General features: G+C 35.4%; 1 protein-coding gene across 1 annotated transcript in view; it reads left to right on the top strand.

The window, feature by feature from the left end:
- The window catches only part of ZNF385D (zinc finger protein 385D), a 986291-nt gene that overhangs the window by 366563 nt on the left and 597911 nt on the right, over nucleotides 1-21817 (top strand). The window lies entirely within an intron of this gene.

Below are 21817 nucleotides of genomic sequence, written 5' to 3'. Positions count from 1 at the left end.
AAAAATAAATAAATAATAAAGGGTCAACTAAATCATCATTTAAAAAATAAAATTGGATTCTACTTCTCATCAAACACTGGAATAATAAAGTTCAGATGCATCAGAGATCCAAATATAAAGAAAGAAACTATACAAATTCTAGAATAAAAGATGGCTCAGCTCATTTGTACATAGATATGAGAAAACATGAATAAAATTCAAAATTCAGAGGTGACAAAGATTGATAAATTTTACTACATACAAATTATAAAAAGAAAGCTTTTGTATTAACAAAAAGAAAACTATATAAACAATATTAAAAAATTGAAAACTAGGAGAAAATAATATATATATCAATAGGCAGTTCAGATAAAACATAAAAATGACTCATACAAGTGATGATTATTAACTTATAATTTTTAAAATGTAAATTAAAACTATACTGAATTACCACTTCTCACTTATCAGATGAGCAAGGATTGAAAAGACAGGCAGCACACTCTACTGACAAAACTGTGAAGAAATCTCTACTTTCATACATTGCTTATAGGTATGCAGAACCCCTCTCAGGAGGACTTTGGCAATATTTTTCAAAATTAATAAGCATTTCCCATGAAGCCAGCAATGAATGCCATTTATAACCACAGCCCTGAGGATACACCTCCACACATACTAAATAACTTATACACAAGGTTATTCATCCAAAGTTATTAGAAATTGCAAATTTGGAAAACAAACTAAATAAATACCCGTAAGTCTGATTTGAATGGTATGGTAGACTTACATAAGACTGTTATTCAGTTGTTAAAAAGAATGTATGAGAGCTTTATAAACAGTTATGAATTGATTTCCAGGATATAATGTTGATTTAAAAAAATTAAGATTTAGTTGAGCATTGCTTATTTTTGCAAAAGAAAATATAGGCGAGATGAACCGAACACTAAGGACAATGGTTATTAATAGGTATGGAAGAAAATGGAGTAGAAGAGGTATGGATGAGATTGAAACTTCTCTGAGAATACTTTTTGGTATAGATGTTTTTTTAAACGTATGAACAGTTTGCCTTTTCAAAAATATTAATAAGTGAGAGTTTTGAAAAACTAATATTGAATCTAACGCTATATCAAATTGACAACATCATCAGTTTCACACCTTCCCTAGGCCTAAGGCCTTGATGTCTATCTTAAATGACTTTTTTTTTTTCTCACAGACTCAGAAGTTCTTACCAAACCTTGAATGACTTATAAAAACACAGTTCTCTTGGTTTCTGATGTCTCTCTGTTAGTTTTGTATCAGTTTCTACTTATCACTCTTCTTTGTCCTTGTGTTCCCTTTTTCCCTTTTTGTTTTTGGTATTATTTTTATAAGCTCATTTATATATTTCAAGAGATTTTTATTATATTTTATCCAATTTTTATTGTTTTCACAAAAAAGCTTTTCAGCAAATCTAATATGCTGTGTTGCCAAAAATAAAGGCATTATTTCGTAATGTCTCTTCTATTTTCTTTTCCAATTTATTCCTACTTATTCTCTCTTCTTTCTGTAATTAACTTTTTGATACTTTATTGTCCATTTTCCATCTGTGATTCAACTTTTTATCCTTCCTATCTTTTCCTATTCTTCCTTTATTCCTATGATCAAAAGGAGATAATTATTCCAACTCATTTGTATATCATCATAAAAGATTACTTCAAAATCATCTCTGGAAACAACTGTATTTTCCCATAGTTATAAATTTGAAATAGTGTCATGAACATTTCTAATTTTACAAGCTTTTTATTAGTTGAAAAACATGTAGAAACACAGACCCAGATTTTTGTACGACTAAGAAATACAAAACCATTTGCAATTGTCTTTTTTGTAATGGATATCAACAAGGATGACAATTTGTCTTACCACAGATGCACTAAGGAGTTAAGTTCCTTTCCCTCCTCTTCTCAAAATGTGCTTAGGTTTATCTAAAATGTTTTCATTTTGCCTCTGTTTTTAAAAACTTATCTAAAGATTGAAGAGTGACATAAGCCCAGATCATCATGTGAAATTAGATCCAGGAGGTGACTGACTACCCTGGACTATATTTAAATACATAAAAGCTGCTATTCTTTCTTTTTACATTTATAGTCAAAGCTCAACAAGACACATTCAAGAGTGTGAGAGAGAGAGAAAGAGGGAAAAAGAAAGCTTTCAGAACTTTAAATATCTGTGAATAGTCAGTACTTAGAGATAAAGACAGACTCAAAAAGAATGACTTTTAGTACCTATATTTTTCCTGCTCCTTTTAAATACTCTAAAGCTCATTCACATTTCTACAAATGCCTATTAGAACAAAGACATGAGGATTTTCAGTCAAATAATATCACTTAGTATTTCACACTTAGGGTTCTAAAGGTTGTGTAATGGATCCTTCTTTCACTGTGTTTTATTTTCAAAGGGAAACTTAAAGAGGACAATTCCTTAAGTGGGTATAATGAGGTGAGAGAATATAATGAGGTGCGAGTATTTTATTTTAATTCTTATTAATATATAATAATTATACATACTTATGGGGTATGTGTTCTATTTTGATACATGCATAATTGTGCAATGACCAAATCAGGGTATTTAAGATAATCTATCACCTCTGACATTTATTTGTGTTGAAAATATTTCGAATATTTTCTTATAGGTATTTAAAAATATATAATATATTGTTAACAATAGTTAAGCTGCTATGCTATTGAGCAATAGATTTCTCTTATTCTATTTTTAGTTTTTTGAGAAACCTCCACACTATTTTCCATAATGGCTATGTTAATTTATATTTCCACTAACAGTGTGTAAGAGTTCCCTTTAATCTACATCCTTGTCAGAATTTGTTATTTTTTATCTTTTTAATAATATCCATTCTAACTAGGATAAGATGCTAGCTCATTGTGGTTTTAATTTGTATTTCTGTGGTGTATAGTGATGTTGAACATTTTTTCATGTACCTGTGGGCCATTTGTATGTCTTCTTTGCCCACTTTTTAATGGGATTATCTGCTTTTTTTTTTTTCTTTTTTCTGCTGAGTGGTTTGAGTTCCTTGTATTAACCCCAAACATCTAAGGCAGGTCTCAGTCAATTTAAGAAGTTTATTTTGCCAAAGCTAAGGACACCCATCTGTCACACAGTCTTAGGAAGTCCTGATGACATGTGCCCAAAGTGGTCAGGGCACAGCTTGGTTTCATACATTTTAGAGAGACATGAGACATCAATCAATACATGTGAGATGTACATTGGTTCAGTCCTGAAAGGCAGGACAACTTAAAACAGGGAAGGGGCTTCCAGGTAGTAGGTAGATAAGGACAAAAGGTTGCATTCTTTTGAGTTTCTGATAAGCCTTTCCAAAGGAGGCAATCAGATATGTATTTATCTCAGTGAGTAGAAGGATGACTTTGAGTTCTGTCTGTCCTTTATCCACAAGGAAATTCCTTGTGAGTGAGGTATGTAACATTTTTATCTTTGCAGCTATCATTTTTAGGAATAGAATGGGAGGCAAGTTTGCCCTAAGGAGCTCCCAACTTGTATTCTGAATATCAGCCTTTTGTCAGATGAATAATTTGCAAACATTTTCTCCCATTCCACAGGTTGTCTCTTTACTCTGTTGATTGTTTCTTTTGCTGTGCAAAGGCTTTTTAGTTTAATATAATCTCATTTGTCTATTTTTGTTTTTGTTGCTTGTGCTTTTGAAGTCTTGGCCCTAATACCTTTGCCTAGACCAATGTCCTGCAGCATTTCCCCTATGTTTTTTTTTCTAATTTTATAGTATTGAGTCTTATATTGAAGCATTTAAATTTGAGTTTCTTTTTGAATACGCTGAGAGATAGGGGTCTTCTGCCTATGGATATCCAGCTTTCCCAGTACTGTTTATTGAAGAGGGTATCCTATCCCCAACATATATTCTTAGTGCCTTTGTTGAAAATCAGTTGGCTATACATATGTGGATTGATTTCTGGGTTCTCTCTTCTGTTCCATTGGTTTGTGTGTCTGTTTTTATATCAACACCATACTGTACTGTTTTAGTTACTATAGCTTTATAGTATATTTTGAAGTCAGGTAGTGTAATGCCTCCAGCTTTGTTCTTTTTACTCAGGATTGCTTTGACTGTTTGGGGTCTTTTGTGGTTCTATTTGAATTTTATAATTTTTTTCTTTTTCTTTTAATTTGTTTTTTATTTGTTTGTTTGTTTTTGTTTTTTTGAGGTGGAGTCTTGCTTTGTCACCCACTCTGGAGTGCAGTGGCGCAATCTCAGCTCACTGTAGCCTCTGCCTCCTAGGTTCAAGCAATTCTCCCACCTCAGCCTCCTGAGTAGCTGAGATTACAGGTTCCCACCACCATGCCTGCCTAATTTTTGTATTTTTAGTAGAGACACGGTTTCATCATGTTGGTCCAGCTGGTCTCGAACACCTGGCTTCAAGTAATCCACTCACCTTGGTCTCCAAAAGTGCTGATATTACAGGGGTAGGCTACAGCACCCGGCCAAATTTTAGGTATTTTTTTTTTCATTTCTGTGAAAAACGTAATTGGTATTTTGAAAAAGATTGCATTGAATCTAGAGAATACTTTTGGTACCATGGTCTTTCTTAAAAATAGTAATTCTACCAATGCATGAGCATAGGATATCTTTCCATTTGTTAATGTCCTCTTTAATTTCTTTCATGAGTGTTTTGTTGTTTTCCTTGTAGAGGTCTTTTACCTCCTGATTAAATTTATTCATAGGAATTATTCTTTTTTTGCAGCTATTGTAAATGAAATTGTGGTCATGATACCTGTTTTGGCTAGCTCATTATAGATATATAGAAAAGCTATTGATTTCTATATGTTGATTTTGTATCCTGCAAGTTAGCTGAATTCATTTGTCAGTTCTAAGAGATTTGGGTGGAATATTTAGGTTTTGTTTTTAATATGTAATATTATGTCATCTGCAAAGAAGGACAATTTGACTTCTTTTCCAATCTGAATGCCTTTTATTTCTTTATCTTGACTGATTGCTCTGGCTAGGACTTCTAGTATTCTGCTGAGTAAGAGTGGTAAGAGTGGGCATCCGTTTCTTATTCTAGTTCTTAGAGGAAAGGCTTCCAGCTTTTCCCCATTCAGAATGATATTAGCTGTGAATTAGGCATATATGACCTTTTTTATGTTGAGATATGTTTCTTATATGCCTAATTTGTTGAGACGTTTTAACATAAAGGGATGTTGAATTTTTCTGCATCTATTGAGATCAACATATGTATCATGTTTCTTGATTTGTGTATGTTGAACAAATCTTGCAATGCTGGGATAAATATCACTTGATCCTGGTGTATTATCTTTTTGAAGTTTTGCTGAATTCAGTTTGCTAGTATTTTGCTGAAGATTTTTGTGTCTGTATTCATTAAGCATATTTATGTGCAGGATTTGGTTGTTGTTTTTGTTGTTGTGCCCTTGTCTGGTTTTGTTGTCAGGGTACTGCTGGCCTCATAAAATGAGTTAGAAAGAATTCCCTTCTCTTCAATTTTTGGAATAGATTGAGAAGAGTTTTTGTTAGTTCTTATTTAACAGTTTGGTAGAGTTCAGCAGTAAAGCTGTTTAGTCCTAGGATTTTCTTTTTTGGAAGACTTTTTATTACCAATTCAATCTTGCTTCTTGTTATTGGTTTGTTCAGATTTTCTATTACTTCCTGCTTCAATTGTGGTAGGTTGTGTGACTCCAGGAATTTATCTGTTTGCTCTAGGTTTTTCCAATTTGTTAGCATATACTTGTTCATGATATCCTCTAATGATTCTTTGTATTTCTGTGATATCAGTTGTAATAACTTTTTTCAACTTTGATTTTATTGATTTGGGTCTTTTTTGGTATTGGTTAGTTGAGCTAGTAGTGCATTAATTTTGTTTATCTTTTCTGAAAATCAGCTCTTCATTTCATTAATTTTGTGTGTGTGTAAGTCTTTATTTTGTTTAGTTTTGCTCTAATTTGTCTTTCCGTTTGTTAATGTCCTCTTTAATTTCTTTCATGAGTGTTTTGTTGCTTTCCTTGTAGAGGTCTTTTATTTCCTTTTCCTAATTTTGAGTTTGGTTTGCTCTTGTTTCTCTAGTACCTTGAGTTATATTGTTACAAGATTGTTTATTTGAAATCTACTTCTTTGATACAGTCATTTATTGTGATAAACTTCCCTCTTATTGCTTTTGCTGTATGGCATAGGTTTTAGTATGTTTCCATTTTTATATGTTTCAATAATTTTTTTGATTTTTAAAAATTTCTTTTTTGACACAATGGTCATTCAGGAATACGTTTAATTTTCATTTATTTACACAGTTTTCAAGTGTCCTTTGTTTTCTAATGTGGTCTGAAAAAATACTTTATAGGGTTTAGATTTTTTTTTAAATTGAGACTTATTTTGTGGCCTAACATATGGTTTATCCTAAAGAATGTTTCCTGTGCTAATGAGAAGAATGTGTATTCTGCAGCTGCTGGATGAAATGTTCTGTAAATATCTGTTTGATCCATTTGGTGTAATGTGCAGTTTAAATCCAATGTTTCTTTGTTGATTTTCTGTCTAGTGCTGAGAGTGGAGTATTGAATTACCCAACTAAAATTGCAACTGGACTCTATTTCTCTCTTTTTATCCGATAATATTTGTTTTATGTATCTGGCTGCTCTGGTATTGGGTACATACATACTTATAATTGTTATATCCTCTCGATGAATTGATCTCTTTATTATTATATAATGACCTTCTTTGTCTCTTTTTACTGTTTTTGACTTAAAGTTTGTTTTATCTGATACTAGTATACTCCTGCTTGTTTTTGGTTTCCATTGCATGGAATATCTTTTTCCATCTCTTCACTTTCAGTCCATATGTGTCTACCAGTGAAGTGAGTTTCTTGTAGGCAGCATATTATTGCTTTTTTAAAAAAAAATCCTTTCAGCTAATCTGTATCTTTTAAGTAAGGAATTTAGTCTGTTTATATTCAAGACTATTATTGGTAGGTGAGGACTTATTCCTATCCTTTTGTTAATTGCTTTCTGGTTATTTTGTATATCTTTTATTCCCTTTTTTCTCTCTTATTGTTTCTCATTGCAGTTCATTGATTTTATATCACATTTGGTAACCTTTGATTCCTTAATCTTACTAATTTGTTTGCTCTACAAATGACTTTTATTTTATTTTATATTTTTATGATGGCAGATAATTTTCCTTATACATCCTGATGTTTTAAAAAAAACTCCCTTAAATATTTCTTGTAGGACTGGTCTAATTGTAATGAATTCTCTCAGTTTTTGCTTGTCTGGGAAAGACTCATTTTTAATTTTACAAGGTTAGATTTCCTAGGTATACTATTTTTAATTAGCAGGGTTTTTTTTTTTCCCCCTCTTTCAGCACTTTGAATTTATTATCCCATTCTCTCCTGGCCTGTAAGGTTTCTGCTATTAATCTGCCATTATTCTGTTGGAGATTCTTTTATACGTGACTTGATGCTTTTCCCTTGCTGTTTCTGGAATTCTCTCTTTGTCTTTGATTTTTTTTTTTTTTTTCCAAAGTGAAAGCAAGTTTTTTAAGAAAGTAAAGGAATAAAATAATGGGTACTCCATAGACAGAGCAACCCCCTAAGGACTGCTGGTCGCCCATTTTTATGGACATATTATTTCTTGATGATACACTAAACAACAGGTGGATTATTCATGCCTCCCCTTTTTAGACCATATAGGGTAACTTCGTGACATTGCCATGGTGTTTGTAAACTGTCATGGCACTGGTGGGAGTGTAGCAGTGAGGACGATCAGAGGTCCCTTTGACAGTTTAACTACAATGTGCCTTACAATGTGCCTTAGATAAGACCCTTTTTTTTTTTTTTTTTTTTTTTTTTTTTTTTTTTTTTTTTTGGGACAGTCTTGCTCTGTCACCCAGGCTGGAGTGCAGTGGCGCAATCTCGGCTCACTGCAAGCTCTGCCTCCCAGGTTCACGTCATTCTCCTGCCTCAGCCTCCTGAGTAGCTGGGACTACAGGCATCCGCCACCACACCCGCTTAATTTCTTGTATTTTTAGTAGAGACGGGGTTTCACCATGTTAGCCAGGGTGGTCTCGATCTCCTGACCTTGTGATCTGCCTGCCTCAGCCTCCTGAAGTGCTGCGATTATAGGCGTGAGCCACCGCTCCCGGCCTACATAAGACTTTTTGGGGTGAATCTATTTAGGGATGTTTGAACTTCTTGTGTCTGAATGTGTGTATCTCTTCCAAACTTGAGAAGTTGTTAGCTATTATTTTTTAAAATAGTTTCTCTTTGCCTTCACCCATCTCTTCTTCTGTGGTGCCCAGAATTAGAATATTTGGTCATTTTATGATCCCATATGTCACATTGTTACATTGTTTTTCTTCATCACTTTTTGTTTTCTTTCTTTTTTTTTTTTTTTTTTTTTTTTGCCTGACTGGGGTATTTTAAAAGACCTGCCTTCAAGTTTAGAAATTCTTCTGCTTAATCTAGTCTAGTTTTGAAGCTATCTATTGCACTGCTATAATTCTTACTGGTATAATTCTTATTTAATATATAAGAATACTGAGTGTCAGAGATAGTAGCTAAAGTCACAAGTTCAAAAATGAGAAATAAAACCATATTTGAAAACTAGTCTGACCGTAGATTCTTCTCTGCCTTCCTTGTTGCAAGAGAATAATACGATGAAGTTAAATAATTTGGTGAGAATATTGATAAAGATAAAGCCCAAAATGCTGGGGATGGCTGATTTTTTTCTCTTAATTTTGAATAATTTTACTCACAAATAATTTAAATCAAACAAGCAATATTAAATATTGTCATCCCATACATTTAGATTGCATTCAAACTTGTCCATAACATCAGATGTGATAGGCAAAAAAACAAAAACAAAAACAAAAAAACAAACAAAAAACAGTGTTGTTTTGTCTCAACTATCCTTTCAGATAGATGCAACAGTTAAGACATCAAACTAACTTTATAGAATACATTTGTCAGTGAAAACCTGAGGAAATATCTTTGCTATTTGACATTATAACGCAGTGTAATACCCTTGACTTTTTATTCATAAAAACAACAGACCCTCAGGGGAAATGCTGCAGTTCTGTGAACCTGACTGATGTGCATAGCTGCATGTCTACATGGCTAAAATCAAATTTAAAATGAGTATGTTTGGTAAAAGCAGACAGGACTTAGGAGGTTAGTAAAGCCTTTTAAAAATGATAAACCGAGAAAACCAAGTAACCTATCTCAATTGGATGCCAGTAATTGGTAATCTCTTTATCACTCTTTTAAGGGGTATGCATCACAAAAGAAAATTTCTGTTTTAATATAATTTTCATAGTTAATCCAAGAACTCTTCAGTATGTGCGTGTGAGCGTGTGTGTGTCTGTGTCTATGTGTGTGTGTATGTTACAACAAACTCCCTTGGCAGTCTATTTAAGCCTATGCACTTCTAAGGATGATGATTTTAAATAACTAAAGTATTGAAATACAAATAATTAAAAAGATAACTGATTACATTAAAATACCTTTCTCAAAATATTTTTAAAATGTGATGTCCTTGTTTATTAACCTAGGTTTAAAATATGTTCTTGTTATTAACATACTAATAACAAATCTCTTGGCTGGTCTAGTAACAACTGATACTTCAAGGTGTTGATAAGTGTAAACAATAGTTAAAGATATCCACAACAAGAAATTCCTATGATGTTTATTGATGAGAAAGTCACAGGAATTGCCAACAGCCCTGTGGCTGATGTCTACATTTATAATTGAAAGATATGCTGAATTTCTCATAGCGACACTAAAGTAAAAATAGGATTTTGATGCAGGTGTACCCCAAAATTAGGGCTCAGCTCAGGAGGGTTCTTGGCTTTGGTCAGGAAAGAATTCAAGAGCAAGCCAACAGCAAAAGAAAGCAAATGTATTAGAGCACCAGTGCATAGTAAAATGGCTGCTCCATAGACAGGGCAGGGTTAGCCCATAGGCAGAGTAGCACTCATGGATTGCTGCCTGGTTACATTTATACCTACCCATAATTATATGCTAAATAAGGGGTAGGTTATTCAGTAACTTTCTGAGAAAGGAGTAGGAAGTTCCTGGAACCATATGAGGTAACTTCTAGGCACTGTCATGGCATTTGTATATTGGCATGGCACTGGTGGGAGTGCCTTATAGCATGCAAATATATTATTAATATAATTCATAGTCCTGGCTGGTTTTGGCTGGCTGGTTTCTTTGCTACATCCTGTTTTGATCAGCAGTGTTATCAAAACAAGTCTTATTGATCTTCTCTCTCAATTTCTCCCCTAATTTCTCTTTCTCTCTCTCACACACACACATGCATGCCAAATAGCAACATCAACAAAAAACCCCACCAGATTCTATCCAGAGACTTTCAGTTAAGAATTCCTGTGTTAACAGGTTCCTACTTTATAATATTATCTGCCATTTCCTTGAAAAAGTCAAACAAGTTAAATGGTCCTCCTGGTATCTAAAGTCAACAAAACCTGATCACTTGAAAGAGAGAAATGTGAAAGAGAAATAAACTATGATATGCAAACACATGAAACACTTACATTCTCTCTTTTCCTCCATTTCTCTCTACTTCCTCTCCATATTATACTGTTTTTTTTTTCCCCTGTAGATAGTTACATTAAAGACAGTAGATTTAAAAAAAAATCACAGTTTTTTTTATTATTATGCTTTAGGTTCTAGGGTACATGTGCACAACGTGCAGGTTTGTTACATATGTATACATGTGCCATGTTGTTGTGCTGCACCCATTAACTTGTCATTCACACTAGGTACATCTCCTAATGCTATCCCTCCCCACTCCCTGTGCCCCAAGACAGGCCCCAGTGTGTGATGTTCCCTACCCTGTGTCCAAGTGTTCTCATTGTTCAATTCCCACCTATGAGTGAGAACATGCGGTGTTTGGTTTTCTGTCCTTGCGATAGTTTGCTCAGAATGATGGTTTCCAGCTTCATCCATGTCCCCACAAAGGATGTGAACGCATCCTTTTTTATGGCTGCATAGTATTCTATGGTGTATATGTGCCACATTTTCTTAATCCAGTCTATAGTTGATGAACATTTGGGTTGGTTCCAAGTCTTTGCTATTGAAAAAAATCACAGTTTTTTTTAAAAACTGTTCCTTTGATGGTCTCATTAAGAAATAAAGTTTAAATAGCATTGGTTTAATCTCTCAAAAAACTATAATAGATTTGGTTTATATTTATATTTGTGGTTTGGAAACAAACTCGATTGTTGTCAGTTGACAAGGATGCCAGAATAAGGTATTGCTTAATTACTTGGACAGAAAAGCGATGAATTAATCGCTTCTTTTTTTCCAATAGAAATATGAACGAATGTGCTAATCCTCCTTACCCTTTGATGGAATAGACATCTTCATAACTAAGTTTAAGATTGTATTGTAAAGTTTTAGGGGGTTTTCTATTCTTGGCAAAGAAAATGACACTTTCCAGTATAAAATACTTTTGAATGAGAAGTAATTTTAAAAAATTTTTATGTAAGTTGAAGTTGGAACAACTACAACTATGCTAACATAAGCTGAAAGGTCTGTGAGAAATAAATGTGTGACAGTGAGTGCTCACTCATTGAACTAATAATATAATAGATTATTCTATCAAAATATGAGTTTCAGGAGAGGTGACTGGATGGCACCCAGCATTTTTTTCTTCCACAAAGAAGGACCAAAACAGTAAGTAGATAACCACACTTTGAATAGAGCATCTGGGAGAGAACACTGAAATTTAGCCAAGAAGTGACAGGGAGCCTCTGAGGCATGGAAAAAGAGGGAAATAAAGCAGCCATCCCGGTCAGGGTTACTTGGAGCCGGGAGAAACTCCACTGCAGGGAAAAGGTAAATGAAATATACCCAGCAGTCCACATTCCTACCACCGACTCCTGCAATCCCAGCCATGCAAGAGTCCCTTGATGCTTGTGGACCCTGAGACTAGTATAGGCAGCTACTGGGAGTCCACATGATGGCATTATTGCAGAGAAGTAGCTTGCGCTGGGTCCCACACACATGCTGAGTCCCAAGCAGCTGTAGCACAGCTCCATTTTGAGAGCCCAGCCTACCAGATTATATCCTACTCTGGGGTACAACAGCCCCTGTGCTTGCACCTCCCTGAGCTTTGCTTACATTCCCCTGTGTCCACCAGAAGGGTTGCAGCATCACGATGTCAGCTAGACCCAGTGGCGCAGCCAGGTCCCCAGCACTCTAGCCCACACAGTATCCTATACCCCAAGGTATAGGCAATGCAGCACACTGGGAAAGCTGCCCCTAGGACAAAGAGAGCCAAAGTGTATCCCCACTAGAGCTTCTCCTTGCCTGGGGCTGCTGACACTGAGAGCAAACTCTCCCTACCAACTAGCAGCAGGGGCTCTTTGCACCTGAATGTGCCTTCTGGCAATCTGGAGAATGGTCCTTTTGAGCACCATTCAGGGGATTGAGGACAAGCCACTCCTGCCTACCACTGTAACCCCCACTGCTTGAGCGTGTCATCTGGGGGAATGGGAATGGACTTGCCTCACCCACCAGAGCTGGCACTCACATGTATCATTAGAGGACCTGAAGAAAGACTTGCCCACCCACCATTGCCACCAGCACTCATGCACATCATCCAGGGACCTGGGGATTGACCCACCTCACTTACTGCCACCTACACCTGTGCACACCTTCAGGGGGCCTGGAGATCGGTCTGCTCAGCCTGCCAGTGCCCAAGCATTCATCTGATATCCTGGGGATAAGCTAGCCTAACTCACTGTAGCCTGTGCCCATGTTCACACTCAGGGGCCCTGAGGACAGTCCTGCCCCACCAGTTGCTCCCTTACCAGTGCCTGTGTGCATTGATGGGGGTCTGGGAATTGACCCACATGGCCTGTTGCCACTGGCACTTATGCATGCCTTCTGGGCCAACCTGACACACCTATACCATTGGCCCCTACCACAGATGCTACCTGGAGGCCTGAGGTCTGTCCTGGCCAACCCACTGCTGGCACCTCTGTGTTGTTGCCTAAGGGCCTGAAGGTTGGCTTATTGATGATACTGACATACATGATGTTATGCACACTGCCCAGGGGTCTGAGGACCTATCCACTTATTTGGCCCATTGCTGTCACTGCTGGCACCAAGAAAGTTGCCTGGAGGCAAGAGGATTGGCCTACCTGGATACACTAACATCACTGCACATGTATGCCATCTGAGGGCTCAAGTGTTTACACACCCAACCCACTGCTGTTGCCACTAGTGCCCAATGACCAACTGATCTAAAGTACTTACACATAGCCAACCCTCGCCACCGCCTCCACTAACAACTACAGCCTAAGGAATGGAGGAAATCATAGACACTATTGATGCATATTACAGCTGAAGAAATCATACTGAGACTACACTACCATGCCCATCCAAAATCAAAGCCAAAGCACCCTACATAATCAACACTATGGATACATCTATAGTAAGAAGTCTTTCCCTATAAAAGCTAGTCCAGAAAATTGGGAGAAGTGACTTACGTCAGATATGCAGATATCAATGTAAGCACACAAGAAACATGAAAAAGCAAGCTAACATAACATCTTTGAAAGAACACAGTAATTCTCAAGCAACAGATTCCAATGAAAGAGAAACCTATGAAATGCCTAAAAATAATGTAAAATGATGATCATAAAAAGCTCAGTGAGACACAATAGGATACAGATAAACAACACAAATAATTCAGAAAAACAATTCATGATCTGAATGAGAAATTCAACAAAGATAGACATGATTTTTAAAACCCATAAATTCTGGAACTAAAGAATTCAATGAATAAAATTTAAAAGTACAATAGATAAGGTTTCCAGGATTAACACTTTAGCATAATCTCAATTTACCACTTTCCCTGTATCATATGTCCAATTTGCTGATGAATCCTGTTTAAGTAAACACAGTACATAAATCTATATGTATTTAATGACCCAACTAATATCAAATCCTACCGGATGTCCAGGAACAAACCTGTAGTCAAAGTTTGGTTTGTTTAGCTTCCTGCAGCAAGGAAAACCATATCCCTGTAAGAGAATTTAGAAGGATCTCAGTAAGAAAGTTTGTGAAGGGACTTTGTGTAGGTTTGGGCTTATGCTGAATGATTCTTAGAAGGGTCTTGGAAAGGAGAAGCCAACTCCAGATTAGGGACTGGTGAGGCAGAGCAGCTTAGCAGTTGGGCACCTTAATACCGACTAACTTCACTGAGGAGACATGATGAATGCTTGGTTTGGCATTGGCAAAAGGCAGAAATTATATAAAAAGGAGGTGTTGTTACTCATTTCTCAGCTGTGATATAACCATGGCGGAAACACTGAATCATTTTGTATGAGTAAGGACCCCGTATATGATCTTGACAGTGTCCCATGGGAAGCATTTCTTTTTCTCTGCTTCAAATGATCTGCAGGAATGTTTTTGTATTAGTAGGAAGGAACATTGCATTGTGATTACCAGCAAAGCTTAATTTTCATTTTCTCATGATACAGCTCTTTTAGAACAAAGTAATTCCACTAGATGTTTTTATTCATTTTTTAAAAGTGTTCCAGAGTACCTAGTCAACTACATTATTAATGATGAATTAATGCATAGTTTAATCAAACAGTGAAAAGTTGATTAAAATCCACAGTCAGTATGTTTTTGTGGGAAGTGATAGTTTAATGTGCTTATTAGACTTTTCACCATTTTGGTTGGATCCTATGGATCCAACAAATCATAAGATTATTTGTTTTCCAGTAGCTTATTAAAGAGAGAACAGAGAGAGAATCAATAATTTTACTGCAATGAAGTAAATTATCACAAAATGACATGTGCAGAGATCAGAGAAGGTAAGAAACTTTTTTAAAACAACTCAAGGAAACTTCCTGAATAGTGTTACAATTAAACTTGGGCTTGGAGTTTTGTAACATTCTGTTAAGGGAAACCCAAAATTTGCATGCAAGGAGGAGGCTGACAGACAGAGACAGATACAAATGTAAAAGTATTATTCACATGCTTTGTTTTCAATAGGTGATATTTTTTCCCTAACTACCACAGTGGAAATAAAAATACAAATTAAATCTACAGGAGACTTTTGTATCTGGCATGTTGATAAGAAAACGTTTAGAACAGATTCAGGATTGGCAAGGATGCAGCTAAATGAGCAAGCTCAAAAATTTCTGAAAGGAGAGAAAATTGCTATACTATTCCTGTGGGTGATTTGGCAATTTGTGCTAAGGGTTTAGAAATGTTCAAATCCGTTAGCCTGGTGACTTCACTGCTTGGAATTTATACTAAGAAACTCATCAGCTATGCATACTAAGATTTACACATGAAGATTTTTATTGCAAATAATTCAAACTATCTAAGGGACTAGAAACAACATAAATATTTAACAAGACAGAAGAGAGTAAATCAATTATGAAACAGCCATAGACTAGAACACTTTAAAGCTATTAAAAAGCATGTTTGTGAAGAAAACGTAATGACTTGGGAACATGCTCATCATGTTACATGGATAGCAATATAGTATAATAATGCGAACTTTAGCTTCAGAGAGACCTTTCTTGTCACATCTTCATCACAAACTATTAATATAGCCTGGGAAAGTGATTTTAAACTATTTCTTCCTCTTCCTATGGAAAATGGGTTGATTGGTTTAACATTTAAAGAGCTTAGAGCTTAATAACTTGCACCATGGGAAGAGTTGAATACATGATAGCTGTGATGGATGATGATAATATAATTCGAAACTGCTGTTTTACTTCTAACTCACAGAAACGGTTATCCTACCTCCTCCAGCTGCTGTTATCTATTATTTGTATGTTTTCTTTCTTGTTTAACATAGATAATAGCCAGACTGTGTTTGTATGCTTTGCCTGCAGAACAAATAGTGAAGGCTTTCAGATACCCACAGCTACTGGATACCTTCTAGGAGCTTTTCTGACCTTTGAGTTCTACTGGATATCTATCTTATGTGAAATTAGATATTATGTTGTCTGTTTGGCAATATTTATGGTATTGCTTGGTTAGAGTGGAGGTAAAAATGGCAGCTAATAACAATATAATGTACTGATTGCTGGGCATTATACATTTACACATAGGTTAACTCATTTAATTCTCACAGCAACTACATAAGGCAGGACTGTTATTCTCATTCCACAGATGAGCATGCTAAAGAGAATAGTTTGCTAACCTAAATTCACATAGGTAGTTAATAGATAAGCCAAGATTTAAGCCCAGGTGGTCTGCTCTGGAGTAAATAATTCATCAAAATACTGTCTTTTAAAAAGATTGGAGTGTAAAATCCATGCGGGCATGCACTATAAGTCACTCATATATCACTGAAATTCCACTTCTTACCACTGTGACGGGTAAAAGTGACAACCTCAATAAATCTTGCCCAAAGCATGACTGACTGACCCAACAGTGAAGAGGATGGACATTTCATGTTCCAAATGCAATCTGGAGCATGAAGCAATCCTGATAATCATTCTACAGCTGCCCTTTACCTCCTAGGCTCTTAGGACAAGTATTTACTGTTGAGGAGGTGCCATAATACAGTTCTTTGTCTTATTAGCTGTCGTGTTAGAGCATTCTTATTTGTGGTGGAAACGTTTTGCCCACCATTTGACCAGTGATTTCCAATAATGGAAATAACACAAAATAGTAAGATTACTTCCAAATTGGTTCTTCTTATTTTAGCTGCATAATTACCACAGTTGTATCAAACACACGCATACATACCCCAAATGTTTGCTAACAAAACAAATGTGTGTGGTTTTTTTCCAGTTTATACTTAGAAAATACACGGCTTTGTGGTGGCATGTGGCTATAGATCTGAAAGCTGAGAGCATGATTTTGGCTCTTGTTTTCTGTTTGCTTGACTGAATAGTTTATTATAACTACAATTTTAAAATTCCAGAAACATGAAACGATCTTTGCCAGAAGTACAACTGCTTTCCATCTAAAATGCCAGCATTTCAGTGTGTCTTGCAACATTTTAATTAGTTTGCTTATGGAACCAAACACATGCATAAAACACTGACAGCAAAGGAAAGTCTCCCTCACCATAATTAGTTTTTGCAAAGGATCACTTACATTTTCATAATTATTCGAATGTTTTTGTACCGGGAATTTTACATTTTAAATGGATAATTATACTTCCATAAAAAATCACTGCAAATTGGAAGCTTTAATACACCATTCTAATTGTTGGTACAGTGCACTGTTGGTATTGCCATTAGATCACACATTTGTTGTTTAGAAAGATAGATTTGCTGTATCAACCCGTTAAATGTGAGTTATTGCCAGAAGATTTGCTGTCCTTTCATGTAGCATTCCGTTTTCAAAGGAAATCCAAGCTATACAGGTTTTAATAGTTAAAGAAGTTCAGAATTTTCCCATCTGAGTTAGCAATAAGTGTTTCAGCTCATAAAATTTTTCTGTAGACGTTGTAGAAATAGGCTGAGCTCTCTACAAAGAAGGTAAGGGAAAGACTCAAGATTTCTGTAACTAAATTAGAGTCAATTGATAATTTTATATATTACTACTAGTATCACTGTGCCAGATAGATTTATTATTTAGAGAAAGTTATAATTTATAGCATATACATTATATATTAAGTACAAATATAATTACTGATAATTATATATTTATATAACATAATAGAAATACATATTAACTCTTAAAAGTAATTTTAAGTAATAGAAATGAGCATGAGTGGAAACAATGATCTTCTCTGACCTTATCACCCTGATAAAGGCACAGGCAATATCACGAGCTCTTGCTAGGAAGTTAGGTAAGTTCATACCCTGGTAAGATAGAAAATGTAGCATGATTTCTAACTTTGGATTTGTGAAGAGTTCCTTTTTGCTCCCAAATAACTACTGATGTTGACCAAGGCTTTGCTAGATGTAATCATGAGAAGAAGAAAGTATTACATTTATGCCAGTGCCAATAAACCCCTAAGATGACAGTGCAATTGCACTGGCAAATCAGGATTTTTAGCTTGGAGATTCTTCTTTTCAAAGAAAATAAGCATCCTATAACCATTGCTCAGACCTGACATATCCTCACAAATTTTTTTTAAAAAAGATAATTTGACAAAGGCCCTGTGAAACAATAACAGAATCTGAATTTGGAGTCAGGGTAAAATGTTCCTTTTAAAAATTATTTCCCATTTAATATTTGTCTTTAAAGCTAAAATAAAACAGATAGGTGGAAATTGTTGTGTTTGGGTGCTGGAAATGTTACACATAAAGCTTTGTGTTAAATCAGGCGCACATGTGAAAGCTCCAGGGAGCCTAGAAACAGAAATAAATTCTCACTCAATAGCTTGGCATATATCATCAACAGACATGTGAAAGTGGCACAGGTTGTGCCAAAAAAGATAGTAAGTTATCAGGAAGATAATTTTGTGTAACCTGGGTCAGCTGAAGCATGTTAATGCACTTAAATGAGGAGAACATTTGAAAGTAATTACATACTTACAGACTGGATGGTTTGGCTGTCCTTTTTTTATTGTGGAAAGAAAACATGTCATAAGAACATGCATCCAGTGTTTCCAAGGATAAGAATAAAATAGCTTTTTGTATTTAGTGTTGTGTAAGACATTTAAAGCCTATTTCATCATTTATTCAAATATTTGTTCCAAGTCCAAAACCAACATACCTTTCGAGAGAATGATAATCATTTGCTAATAATTATCTTTTACATGTCTAAACCAAGCCACAACCCACAAATAATTAGTTTCCAACTGTTGCATCAGAACATTGTATCAGAAAATCATAACTGTATTCCTGTGTAATTTGGAGAATGGCAAATTTGGAAAATAATAAGCATATTCTAGAAATGTATCCTAGGAGACCAAAGTCCAGTCCAAACTAGTTTATTATAACTACAAGTTTAAAAAATTGTAGTTGTAAGAAACAAGTTGGTTGAGCTTTGTTATGTAAGGTTGAACCACGACCATTCCTACAGAAACAATTCTAAAAACTTGAGGAGGAGGGACTCCTCACCAATTCATTCTATGAGGCCAACATCATCTTGATACCCAAACCTGGCAAAGACACAACAAAAAAAAGAAAACTTCAGCCCAATATCCTTGATGAACATCAGTGTAAAAATCCTCAGCAAAATACTTGCAAACCAAATTCAGCAGCACATCAAAAAGCTAATCCACTATGATCAAGTAGGCTTCATCCCCGGAAGGCAAGTTGGTTCGACATACACAAATCAATAAATGTGATCCATCACAAAAACGGAACTAAAGACAAAAAACCACAGGATTATCTCAATAGATGCAAAAAAAGGCTTTTGATAAAATTCGACATCTCTTCATGTTAAAAACTCTAATTAATCTAGGTGTAGAAGAAACCTCAAAATAATAAGAGCCATCTATGACAAACTCACAGTCAACATTATACTGAATAGGCAAAAGCTAGCAGCATTCCCCTTGAATACCAGCTCAAGACAAGTATACTCTCTCTCACCACTTTTTTTCAACACAGTATTGGAAGTGCTAACCAGAGCAAACAGGAAAGAGAAAGGAATAAAGGGCTTCCGAATAGGAAGAGAGGAAGTTAAACTATTTCTGTTTGCAGACAACATGATTCCATACCTAGAAAACCTCACAGTCTAAGCCCAAAAGCTCCTCCCACTGATAAACAACTTTAGCAAAGTTGCAGGATACAAAGTCAATGTACGAAACTCACTTAGCATTCCTAGACACCAACAACAGGCAAACCAAGAGCCTGATCAGAAAGAAAGGCAATTCTACTTACAATTGCCAGAAAAAGAATAAAATACCTAGAAATACAGCTAACCAGGGAGGTGAAAGATCTCTACAATGAGAATTACAAAATATTGCTCAAAGAAGTAAGAGAAGACACAAACAAATGGAAAGAAAATCCCATGCTCATGAATAGAAAGAATCAATATAATTTAAATGGCTATACTGCCCAAAGCAATTTACAAATTCAACGCTATTCTTATCAAACTACTGGTGATGTTCTTCACAGAATTAAAAAAAAAAACTATTTTAAAATTCAAATGGAACCAAAAAAGAGCCCAAATAACCAAGGCAATCCTAGACACAAAGAACAAAGCTGTAGGCATCATGTTACCTGACTTCAAACTATACTACAAGGCTACAGTAACCAAAACAGCATGGTACTAGTACAAAAACAGGCACATAAACCAATGGAAAAGGACAGAAAGCCTAGAAATAAGGCCACATATCTATGAACATCTGATCATCAACAAAGCTGACAAAAATGAGCAATGGTGAAAAGACTTCTTATTCAATAAATGGTGCTGGGGAAACTGGCTATCCATAAGCAGATGATTGAAGCTGAACTCCTTCCATACACCATACAAAAATATCAGGTCAAGATGAATTGAAGACTTAAATGTAAAAACCCTAGAAGACAACCTAGGCAATACCACCCTGGACATAGGAATGGGCAAAGATTTTATGACAAAGACACCAAAAGCAATTGCAGCAAAAGCAGAAGTTGAAAAGTGGGATCTAATTGTTAAGAGCGTCTGCACAGCAAAAGAAACTATCAACAGGATAGACAACCTACAGAATGAGAGGACATTTTTGCAAACTATGCATCTGACAAAGGTCTAACAACCAGCATCTATAAGGAACTTAAAAATTTGCAAGAGAAAAACAGCCTCATTTAAAAGTGGTCAGACATGAACAGACACTTCTTAAAAGAAGACACGCATGCAGCCATCCAACAAGCATATTGAAAAAAATCTCAGTATCACTGATCATTAGAGAAATGCAAATCAAAACCACAATGAGTTACCATCTTATACCGGTCAGAATGGCTATTATTAAAAAGTCAAAAAGTAACAGATGCTCGTGAGTTTGCAGAAAAATGGAAGCACTTATAGCCTGTTGGCGGGAGAGTAAATTACTTCAACCATGTGGAAAGCAGTATAGTGATTCCTCTAAGAGCTAAAAGTACAACTATCATTCAACCCAGCAGTCCCATTAGTACATTATACCCAGAGGAATAGAAATTATTCTCTCATAAAGACACATGCACATGAATGTTCAGAACAACACTATTCACAATAGCAAAGACATGGAATCAAACTAAATGCCTATTAAAGACAGATTGGATAAAGAAAATGTGGTACATGTATACCATGGAATGCTATGCAACCATAAAGAAAAAAAAAGAATTAGATCATCTCTTTTGCAGGAACATAGATGGAACTGGAGGCTATTAGCCTTAGCAGACTAACTGAAGAACAGAAAACCAAATATTACATGTTCTCACTTGTAAGTAGGAGCCAAATTATAAGAACTTATGAACACAAAAAAGGAAACAACAGACACCAGGGTCTAGTTGAGGGGGAAGAAAGAGGAGGGAGAGGAACGGAAAAGATAACTATTAGATACTGGGATTAATATCTGGATGATGAAATAGTATGTATAACAAACCCCTGGGACATGTGTTTATGTAACAAAATTTTCATATGGACCTCCAAACCTAAAATAAAAGTTAAAAAGGAAGGTTGAACCATATGACTGATATGTGATCTACAAAATCAGCAATTTCATGTGGTTCATTCCAAGAGTAGTTGTGTTTTATAAGTTCATATAACACTGTTTTTCACCTCAACGCTGCTATTGCTCATTATCTACATTAGTACATTGCATTATTGTCTACTTTTATGTAATAAATTTCCCCAAAGTTTAGTAGCTTAAAACAACAAAAATTTATGTCACAGTTTCCATGAGTCAGGAATTCAAAAGTGACTTAGCTGGGTTGTTCTAGTTCAAGGTTTCTTGTGAAGTT

The sequence above is a fragment of the Theropithecus gelada genome, chromosome 2 (genome assembly GCF_003255815.1).
Source record: "Theropithecus gelada isolate Dixy chromosome 2, Tgel_1.0, whole genome shotgun sequence".
Lineage (NCBI taxonomy): Eukaryota > Metazoa > Chordata > Mammalia > Primates > Cercopithecidae > Theropithecus > Theropithecus gelada.
Note: the sequence above shows the minus strand (reverse complement) of the source record. Positions and strands in the feature narration are given on the sequence as shown.